This window comes from Haplochromis burtoni, unplaced genomic scaffold (assembly GCF_018398535.1).
Source record: "Haplochromis burtoni strain Fernald_Lab_line unplaced genomic scaffold, NCSU_Asbu1 Contig_116, whole genome shotgun sequence".
Lineage (NCBI taxonomy): Eukaryota > Metazoa > Chordata > Actinopteri > Cichliformes > Cichlidae > Haplochromis > Haplochromis burtoni.
In genome coordinates, this window is record NW_024582477.1 from 558,424 (window position 1) to 567,681 (window position 9,258).

General features: G+C 37.8%; 1 long non-coding RNA gene across 1 annotated transcript; it reads right to left on the reverse strand.

Moving 5' to 3' along the window:
* Positions 1 to 445: 445 nt before the first annotated feature.
* On the reverse strand, positions 446 to 2,015 carry LOC102304276. Its single transcript, XR_316183.2, has 3 exons — positions 1,299 to 2,015; positions 1,085 to 1,164; positions 446 to 1,001 (listed from the first exon to the last, which is right to left on the reverse strand). It is a non-coding gene; the product is annotated as an uncharacterized LOC102304276 (long non-coding RNA).
* Positions 2,016 to 9,258: the final 7,243 nt, after the last annotated feature.

The window sequence follows — 9,258 nt, forward strand, 5'->3', positions numbered from 1 at the left end:
GATTTCTATCGCTCCAAAGATCACAAAATAAAATTTTGTGATCTTTTATCTGCCCCAGCTTTAACATTATGCAATAATTTTGTTTTGTTTTTAATACTAGGAGTACATACATCTCCTACAAGCCAGCTGTGTGGTCTAAGGGACAGGAGCTCACTGTGACATATGATGAAGTCGTTACCTCTAATTTGAGACAGGACCACAAAGACAACTTCTGTTTCATGGTGTTTCCACAAATATGTGAGCTGTGAGTCAACAACAGAATAGTAATTTGTTATGAGTTCAAAAACTCATTCTTCTGAGAACATTCATTGTACCGTAATAGATTACAATGGTTTTAAATGTAATTTTAAAAAAAAGTACATCATGCAACAACAACAAAATATCTCCAGATTTTACATGATTACATAAATAAAGTCCAATAATTGAAATGCGTTTTATTTGTGATGTTAAACAAAATTCAGAAATTCATACTTGTCTCAGTTACTCTTGTTCTTGTAAAACACTTTATTAATGCTGATATATTACACATAATATTTGTGGGGTGTGTTTGATTAGAAATCATAACAGCTGAAAAAAAAAAAAAAAAAAAAAAAAAAAGTTTGAATCTATTTAATGACTGCTACTTTTTGTGGACTAATTTATCATTTTATTTTACTTTAGCAGTGGATATCATGCGCACTGTTGGGTCATTCTGCAGAAATGGGCCTACCAAATGAATAAGCTTCATGCAAGGTAGTTTCCCTGCTTACCGCTACTTGTCCTGTCTTTAATTTGCCATTTTTGGCAAAGAAGACATTGCTCTCTGCTTTGATATTACATCCACCAGTGGTAAATAGTGCCTTTGTAAGTCTGCCCATGTGAGAAAGAGTTCAATTAGCAGCATTCACAATTGCAGCCATTTCGAAGGCACCGAAATCTCCTTTCCAAAATGTGACTGACGCTTTCTTAGCCATGTATGTTGCAGTTTTCTGGCAAACAGCTACTTGTTCCTGGCTTTCATCCTACAAAGACAGACATGTGACAATAATCAGACTCATGTACGATAATAACACACAACGGTAGACAAAAAATAAACGTAAAATACCTGGTTTTAGACAATATCATGTTGTTTGAGCTGTTCCTGTTCCAAGGTTTTGACAGAAACCATGGGAGTCGTGTCTTTCTCTGTTAACAAATAACATTTTTGAATGACTTCTTTTGTTTATTTTATAGAACGACGAAAGGATAATTGTGAGCTTAAAGAATTGAAAGTCCGGTTGTCATTTAATTCTTGAAATTAACGGAACATTAAAACATACCTCAGTTTTCTCTTTTTTCAGTGGCAAGCCTGTCACTAATGGTGACACGTACACACTGTCATGGCTGGCAGACCGTGGGGATGTGGGGAAATCAGGACCCACAATGCAGGACTCTGGTGCAGAAAACAGTGCGTTTATTGACAGTGCTGTGAATATTACACAATAGATCCCCGTGCGCTCCCCTGACTCCCTTGTCGTGTCTTTCTACACCCGAAGTCCGTGCTCTGTATTTTCAGCTCCCGTGTGTCCGCACACCCCGTGCTTGCTGCCCTCTCGTTTCCATGCCCCGCCTGGGGGGAAAATAACAGAAGCAGCTGTCAGGATACACAACTACAGCTTGCATACACTCAAAAGACTTTGCGCAGTAAGACAACTGACATGCCGTCTCACACAACAACCGCACATCAGTAGGAGCTCAATCACACCCTTAAATAGCTCCCCTGACAAGGCTGATCAGCTGCAGGTGCGTGGCATCATCTTCAGGTGTGGCCAGCCACCTGGCAGGGCCACACCCACCAGGCCTGAAGGTGCCTGTAGCCCGGCCTACCGGATACAGCCGCACCCACACACAAACACCTGCCTATACATGTAAGCATGGAAACAGGGACAGCAGCATAGCAGCAACCATACATATAAGATATTATACAAGTCCACAACTGCTCACAGACCCTGGGTCACTCAGACTGTGTTTGTCTTTCCATTTCTCCATGCCTGTTGAGTATACAGACATACTTTTAATGCTTACAGATTCCATCACCAGTTGTTTCTGTACATAGGCAAATATTTTCACTGGTTCTGACTATGTTGCTCTATTTGTATAAAATATCATTTTTAGTAACAGGAAATTGTTCATACTTTCTTGATATTTTCATGTTTGCATATTCAAGAAGGAGGGCATCGTGCATTTTTTGATATATGTCAACAAAGTCATCAAGCCGTGTCAGTCTCCTTCTCTGGATACGGATTCTTTTCATGTCCTACTGGCTTTTCTCCATGATTCCCTGGCTTCTGTTGTCTTGTGTAAAATGATGTAATGTAATAGTACATAGTGAGTTAAACAATCTATGTATTTCAATTTTATCTACAATTTCTGTTTCTTTTACACTTATTCTTCTCTTCATGATACCTGGTTCTTGGATTGCTGAATGTCACCATGGAGTTAATCAGGATCAGTACCATGACGTCCAAGATCCCCTGAGGAGCATCCAAATACTTCAAAAATATAAGTAACAAACAAAAGCTACTGACTGACAAATCTTTACTGAGTTGTCACTTTTACAGTTATTTATAAATGACAAGTTATAAAAATAATACAAAAAATAAAATGTACTGAGCATCAGTGCTGACCACAAAGTTGCATGTGGTAGAAGGTGATTTACCAGACCTGAAATACATTTCGGCATAAAAGAGGTTTCGTTCACCCTCACAGTCCAGTGTTGCTCTGTCAACAATTTCCTGGAAATGGGTCTTCAAAGGGGCGTTCTGAACATCAGTCTGTAAAACTTATATATATTCAGTAATATCTCAAAGCAAAAAAATAAAATAAAATTCTTACTTTCATGCAATGTTAAATTCATTAAAGTATGTACATATGAAAGCATGTTTTCATAGTTATTTCATTTTTTTAACAGATTATTGAGTTTTAAAAATACATTGTTATTTTTAATAATATAAAGTAATGAATTGTTATGGGACAGAGACAAATAAACATTTATTACTAATATTACTTTACTAATAAATATAAGTTAACTTTGTAGTCCTCAGCAATCACAGTCTTTTCATCCACATCTAGGGTCCCCCTTTTTTGCATAAGGAGTTTCAGGTTGTTGTAATGCTTTGTTATATTCCTTCCACTACAAGGACTGCGAAACACTACTGCTGCACTATGGACAACCTCATCCATGTCTTTTAAGTTAGCACAACATGCAAGCAGCCCAAATAGATGCATTCCAAGCCTGTAGTTCTCTGGAATGCTGGGGAAAGAAATAAATGGAATCACTGTTAGTAGTACCTTTAAATTAGAAATGTTATATTCTCAAAGAATTATTGATGTAAATGTGCATACTGTTTTTTACAGAGGTCCTTGGCATTTTTCATGACGTGGCTCAAATACCGATGAAGAATGGGAACGTTGAATGTCTGTGATGAATGTTTGCCAGTGAGCAAGAGAAAGTTCTTCTGCAGCAGATCTTCACAACTTGTTCTGCAGAATGTGATGGAAATGGATCAGAGGAGCAGAGATGGGCAGTAACGCGTTACTTGTAATGCGTTACTGTAATCTGATTACTTTTTCAAGTAACGCGTAAAGTAAGGGATTACTATTGCAAAAACGGTAATTAGATTACCGTTACTTTCCCGTAGGAACGCTGCGTTACTGCGTTACTAAAACCGTGATTTTTTTGCAGAATGTCTCACAACAGTGAAGTAAGCAAGTGCGCTGTTAGTGACAACAGCTGTGTGCAGATCAACAATGGATCACATATCGATTGTGGGAGAGAGTATGAGCGTACAGCGTTTAAAGCGTGGAAGTACTGACCTTACTTTGAGTTTGATTCCATAAAAAGTGACAAAAACATTAGTGTCCATTGTGCGTGGGAAGAAAACTTCTTTTTACAGCGAAAAAAACCCCTAAACTTCCAAGCAAGCACCGAGTGGCAAGGATGTAATGGCAAATTCACAGAGAAACTCGCGGATTCTTCCACTGACCGCGGCACACCTGCACCAGGGTAAACCTCCGCCTACCGCAGTCCTGCTTTACAGGTGAAAATAGAGCAACAGGACCGCTGAGTCTTTGACTTTATTTATTTCCTGCTGTGTTTTACTTGCATCTATTTGAAAGAGTGAGTGTAAACACAAAAAAATTTTTATTTTATGTGCTGGAATGTGTAGAAAATAGGTTTAAATGTTAAACTAATTTATTCAAGTCAGAGAATGTTGCATATAATTACATGCTTGATGCATAAAGTTAAGATTAAAAAGATTAAGATTAAAACTGATAAAACAAGTTAAAAAAACTTTTTCATTTGATTACATTTTGTATGATGGATTATGTAGAAAAAGTAGAATTGGGCTGAAAGATCTATCGCTTTATCACCTATTCAGGTTGTAAATCGTGTTTTTAAAAAGTAACTAAGTAATTAATTACTTTTGAAAATAAGTAATCAGTAAAGTAACAGGATTACTTTTGGGGGGAAGTAATCAGTAATTAGTTACTGATTACTTTTTTCAAGTAACTTGACCAACACTGCAGAGGAGTACTAGTGATCCATCACACATGAACATGACAGGCCTTTTGTAGGCCCGATTTACAAAAGCTCTCAACAGATCTGTTTAAAAGGCCTGCAAGAAGTATGTTACAGAGGCTGTAATATGGTCACACATGACATATGTAGCAACAGGAAGAGGAGGTGCACCTTTGGATGGGTTTCTGACAACCAACTCATACACATAGTATGGTGGCATTCCAGCACTTTCTTTTCTTACTATAGTGGCATCAAAGTACACAATGTCTTCTTTGCATTGCTGATACAAACTGACAAGGTTTTTTTGACCACCTATCCAGGATGTACTGTCACAGTTGGGACAGGCTTGAGCAACCCCTTTACCTTATATTGGATAAGCAGCTAAGAAAATGGACAAATTGACACAAATATAATTTGCGGATACAAAAAAGTATCAAATATATTTATATGTTAATACAATTAGAACAATAGAATCTAAATATATGATCTAAAAAGAAAGCATTCTCTTACGAAAGAAGGAAAGTCAACATCTGATTGTAAAGAATTAAAAACAGTGTATCTATTAATTACAGTGTCATCAGTTCACTGTGTTTCCGGATTCTTCTTTCTGTCTAATGATGAGCTCCTGGAGATTCTGCCACAGACCAGAGACCCCCTGTGTGTCCAACCCCACCTGAAGAAGTGTTTTAAAGGCATTGCGAAGCTGGAATTTACTGAGGACATGGCGATTACTGGCAAAATATCAACTCTGAAAAGGAGACAGTGCCCTTGACAGAGAAGATTTATCCAGCTCAAGCTAAGGTATACAGCAAAACAGTGTTAGCTAGAAACAAAAAAAAAAATGCTATTTTACATATTTCATATATGTAAAAAATAGATATCTAATGTACATTGTTTCACCTTTTTTTTTTTTTTGCAGTTTTTCAGTTCACATAGTGCAGAGAACATATTTTGTGACTTTTTACTGTTATCGCTTTTAGGGTATGGTGGGAAAATGGTTGGTCAGCTGTTCTTTTTTTCACTAGGATATGTGAAAAGAGTGAGGAAATTACTAAGATGGTCAGAGGCACCCCAAAAACTACAGAAGAGATCGTGACTGAGCTTGAAGACAGCAGAGCAAGTCTAAATAAACAGAAAACAGATTGAGGACCACCTTCAAACAAGGTAAGAAATGCAGCTTTACTGTCTGTTTTCCCAGCTTCTTTTTAATGTAAATACCAACAATTCAAACTGACTGCCCTGTCCCCATTTGACTGTTTCAGGGTCTTTAGCTTTAACCAGAGGCTGCAAGATGTGCAGAAAGAGATACTGGCTTTTAAGAAAAAGAAACTGATGAACATGGAGGAAATAAAGAACAATGTGAGAAATCTCACTCAAATCACTACCAACCTGGTGGATGCTGTCACTGAGCTGGAGGTCAGAGAGGCTACATTCTTACTTCCCTTAAAGTACACATGTTATCTTTTCATTTGGTAATGTAGCTTAAATAGTTTTTGTACCTGTTAAAAAATAGACCTTTCTTTATCCTGTAAGGCCAGAGGGTGCTGCACGATTGTTGTTGTTCTTCCTCCATACAGCATATCAACAAAGAACAGGCTTTGCTAGATATGGAGCAGACATAATTTCTTCATTCCCTCCTTGCTTATAGAATAAAGCAGCAGCACTACTGTTCATGTTGTTCCAACATTTTGCATGCAAAAATAGTGCCACTGTGACTGGTGTGTAATTACATAAACATGAAACTCTGCAGGTGGCTCACTCCTGCTGCTTTATAATGGATGCAGGTGTTTTACTTTGATTTTAATATTTGTATTTGAATGCGTACTAGATGTAATAATGGGGCACTGGCACTGCTAAAATTCAAATTCAAACATCTGTGGGATTAGCGTGCACTTCCGTTTAAAAAGCGGTCTGAGTAAGTGATATGCAAGCTCTGTTTCCAACAAGAACAAAATTACTTGACCTGCTTAAGCACAGCCTCAGGCAACGAAATTACAATATATTTATCCTTTTAGTGTATATTTTTCTGAATTTCCATTTTTATGCTCTTCCATGCTAATATTACAGTTATGTACATGTCTAGTCTTGTATTTATTCTTTAAGACATTTATCTGAATTTAGTCGTTGGTAAATTCTACATTAGAAATGCTATGACTATGAGATACAACAAAAGCTCGTTTTAAATGCAGTTGTGTTATTCTTACTGATACTTTCCTAAATAGCAATGGGAGGACAAGCTGCAGGACGTATGCAGGACATACTAGATGCCATGTTGAAGTGTCAGGCTATGTGGCTCTACCTTGAGCCCATCTTCAGCTCAGAGGACATCGTTGCCCAGATGCCTGAGGAGGGACGCAAGTTTGCCATTGTGGACATACTGGAACAATATCATGACGGAGGCGGTATAATCCATACGATACTGTCAAAAGGCGTTTTAGTTTCTGTAATTGGATCTCGTGAATTTTGTTTTGATTTCTGTGTGATAACACTTTCCAGGTTAAGGATACGCGTGTGTTAGTGGCTACGGGCCAGCCCAACATGGTGGAACAGTTGCAGGAGTCCAATGTGCTTCTGGATGACATTCAAAAAGGCCTCAATACCTACCTGGAAAAGAAGAGGCTCTATTTTCCAAGGGCACTATCAGTGGCACTGATAGTACCTTCAGATATTTGATATTACAGCTATTTTGACTCCTATTTGTAGGCTAAAATACACATTGACAGTCTATGTTTGCTAAATAAAATTAAAAAAAAATAAAAATAGAACTAACGTAAAGCAGAAGCATCTACAGTGCTGTAGATGCCTGTAGGAAAATCTTACATTAATACAGAAAAATAAATATGGAAGAGTTACTTAATTAATTTACTAATATTAGAAATACTGTTAAGGATCTTCTCAAGTGGCTGTTTCAGCTTTCTTTGTTCACTGTGTTTCCAGATTCTTCTTTCGGTCTAATGATGAGCTCCTGGAGATTCTGTCACAGACCAGATACCCCCTGTGTGTCCAACCCCACCTGAAGTGTTTTGAAGGCATAGCAAAGCTGGAATTTACTGAGGACATGGCGATTACTGGCAAAATATCAACTGACAAGGAGAAGATTTATCCAGCTCAAGCTAAGGTATACAGCAAAACAGTGTTAGCATGTGTTGTGTTACTAACTATTTTACATATTTCATATGCATAAAATAGATTCCTGTTTCTTATCTGATTGTGTGGATGCCCTCAAGGCATCCACACTATTGAGATCCTGTTTCTCTTTATTCTTTATTATTATTCTTCTAGTTTACATTGTTATACTTTTGCAGTTTTTCACTTCACATAGAGGCCATATTTTGTGACTTTTTATTATGATCACTTCTAAGGTTTGCTGGAAAAATGGTTGGTCAGCTGTCCTTTTTTTCACTGGGATATGTAAAAATGTATGAGGAAAATTACGAAGATGGTCAGAGGCACCCGGAAACTTCAGAAGAGTTGCTGTCTCTTAACCAGTACATTAAAAACACCAGGGATGTGACCATTCACAAGCTGACAGACGAGGTTGATGAGGCAACCAGGCATCTCAGCTTCCTCTTGGATTATGCTACTCTGACTTGTATGCCCATCAAATCTTTTCCTAACAAAATAAATGCTTACTTTACTCTTTATCATGTTTTTAGGATAAGGAATGCTAATGTATCTGTCTTGAGGTCGCTACCGACCGTCAGATTTAGGCACCATGTGTAATGGGGAAGCTCAGGCACTAGTCGAACACTGCACAATGCCCAGGCGCTCCATGGTCGCAAACTCCTCCCGAGCGACAGACAATTTGGCTGGGTCACGCGTGAACACCAGGTGCCCGACCATAGTGATATAAATGGTTGCTGCAAGTGGAGAACCCAACGCTCAGAAGTGTTCGGCATGTATAAAACACAATAAAGTGAGAAGATATGTGAAATAGTTGTTGAAGCTAGGTTAAGAAGATGGGTGATGATCAGCGAGCAGCAGTGCAACTTCAAGCCAGGTTATTTTTTTGCCTTAAGAGTGTTGATGTAGAAGTATAGAGAAGGTCAGAAGGAGCTGCACTGAGTCTTTGTAGATCTAGAGAAAGCATATGATAGACCCCTCTAAAATATAGAGGGGTTGTAAAATATAATTAAAGAATGCTATAACTCCTATCATCCTGATTCAAATATTCAAATAGTGTTTTCAGTTATTTTATCAAGAGTTCAAACTTATCTAAATTTTGTTTCATGTAGATTCCCCGGAAGAAGTGGGTGTTGCAGTGGCCTGGCCAAGTTCTTATTTGTGCCTCTTCTATATATTAGACCAGCCAAGTGTCTGAAGCCATCCAGACCAACCCTCTGCCTGTCAGTCTTTAAAAAAAATGTAAAAGTTGAAAAAAAATCTAATTATGAAATGATACTGTGTGGGTTTCTTTAAAACTTAAAACTTCTTTTACATTTTTTTTATTGGTTTCATCTTCCAAAGGCCTATGTGGAGAATTGCAATGCCCAGATTGCTGACATTGTGGACCTGGTGCGTGGGAAGTTCCCTGGAGGGGCAAGGATGACCCTTGGTGCTCTTACTGCGATTGATGTTCGTGGTAATTTCTAAATATCAAAATTATTAGATTTTGTTTTAACATAATATGTTATCTGTGTTTAACCTGTTTTGTTTTTTCTCTCCTAGCTTGAGATGTTGTGGCAAAACTTGCAGAGGACAGTATCTCCTCACTGAAT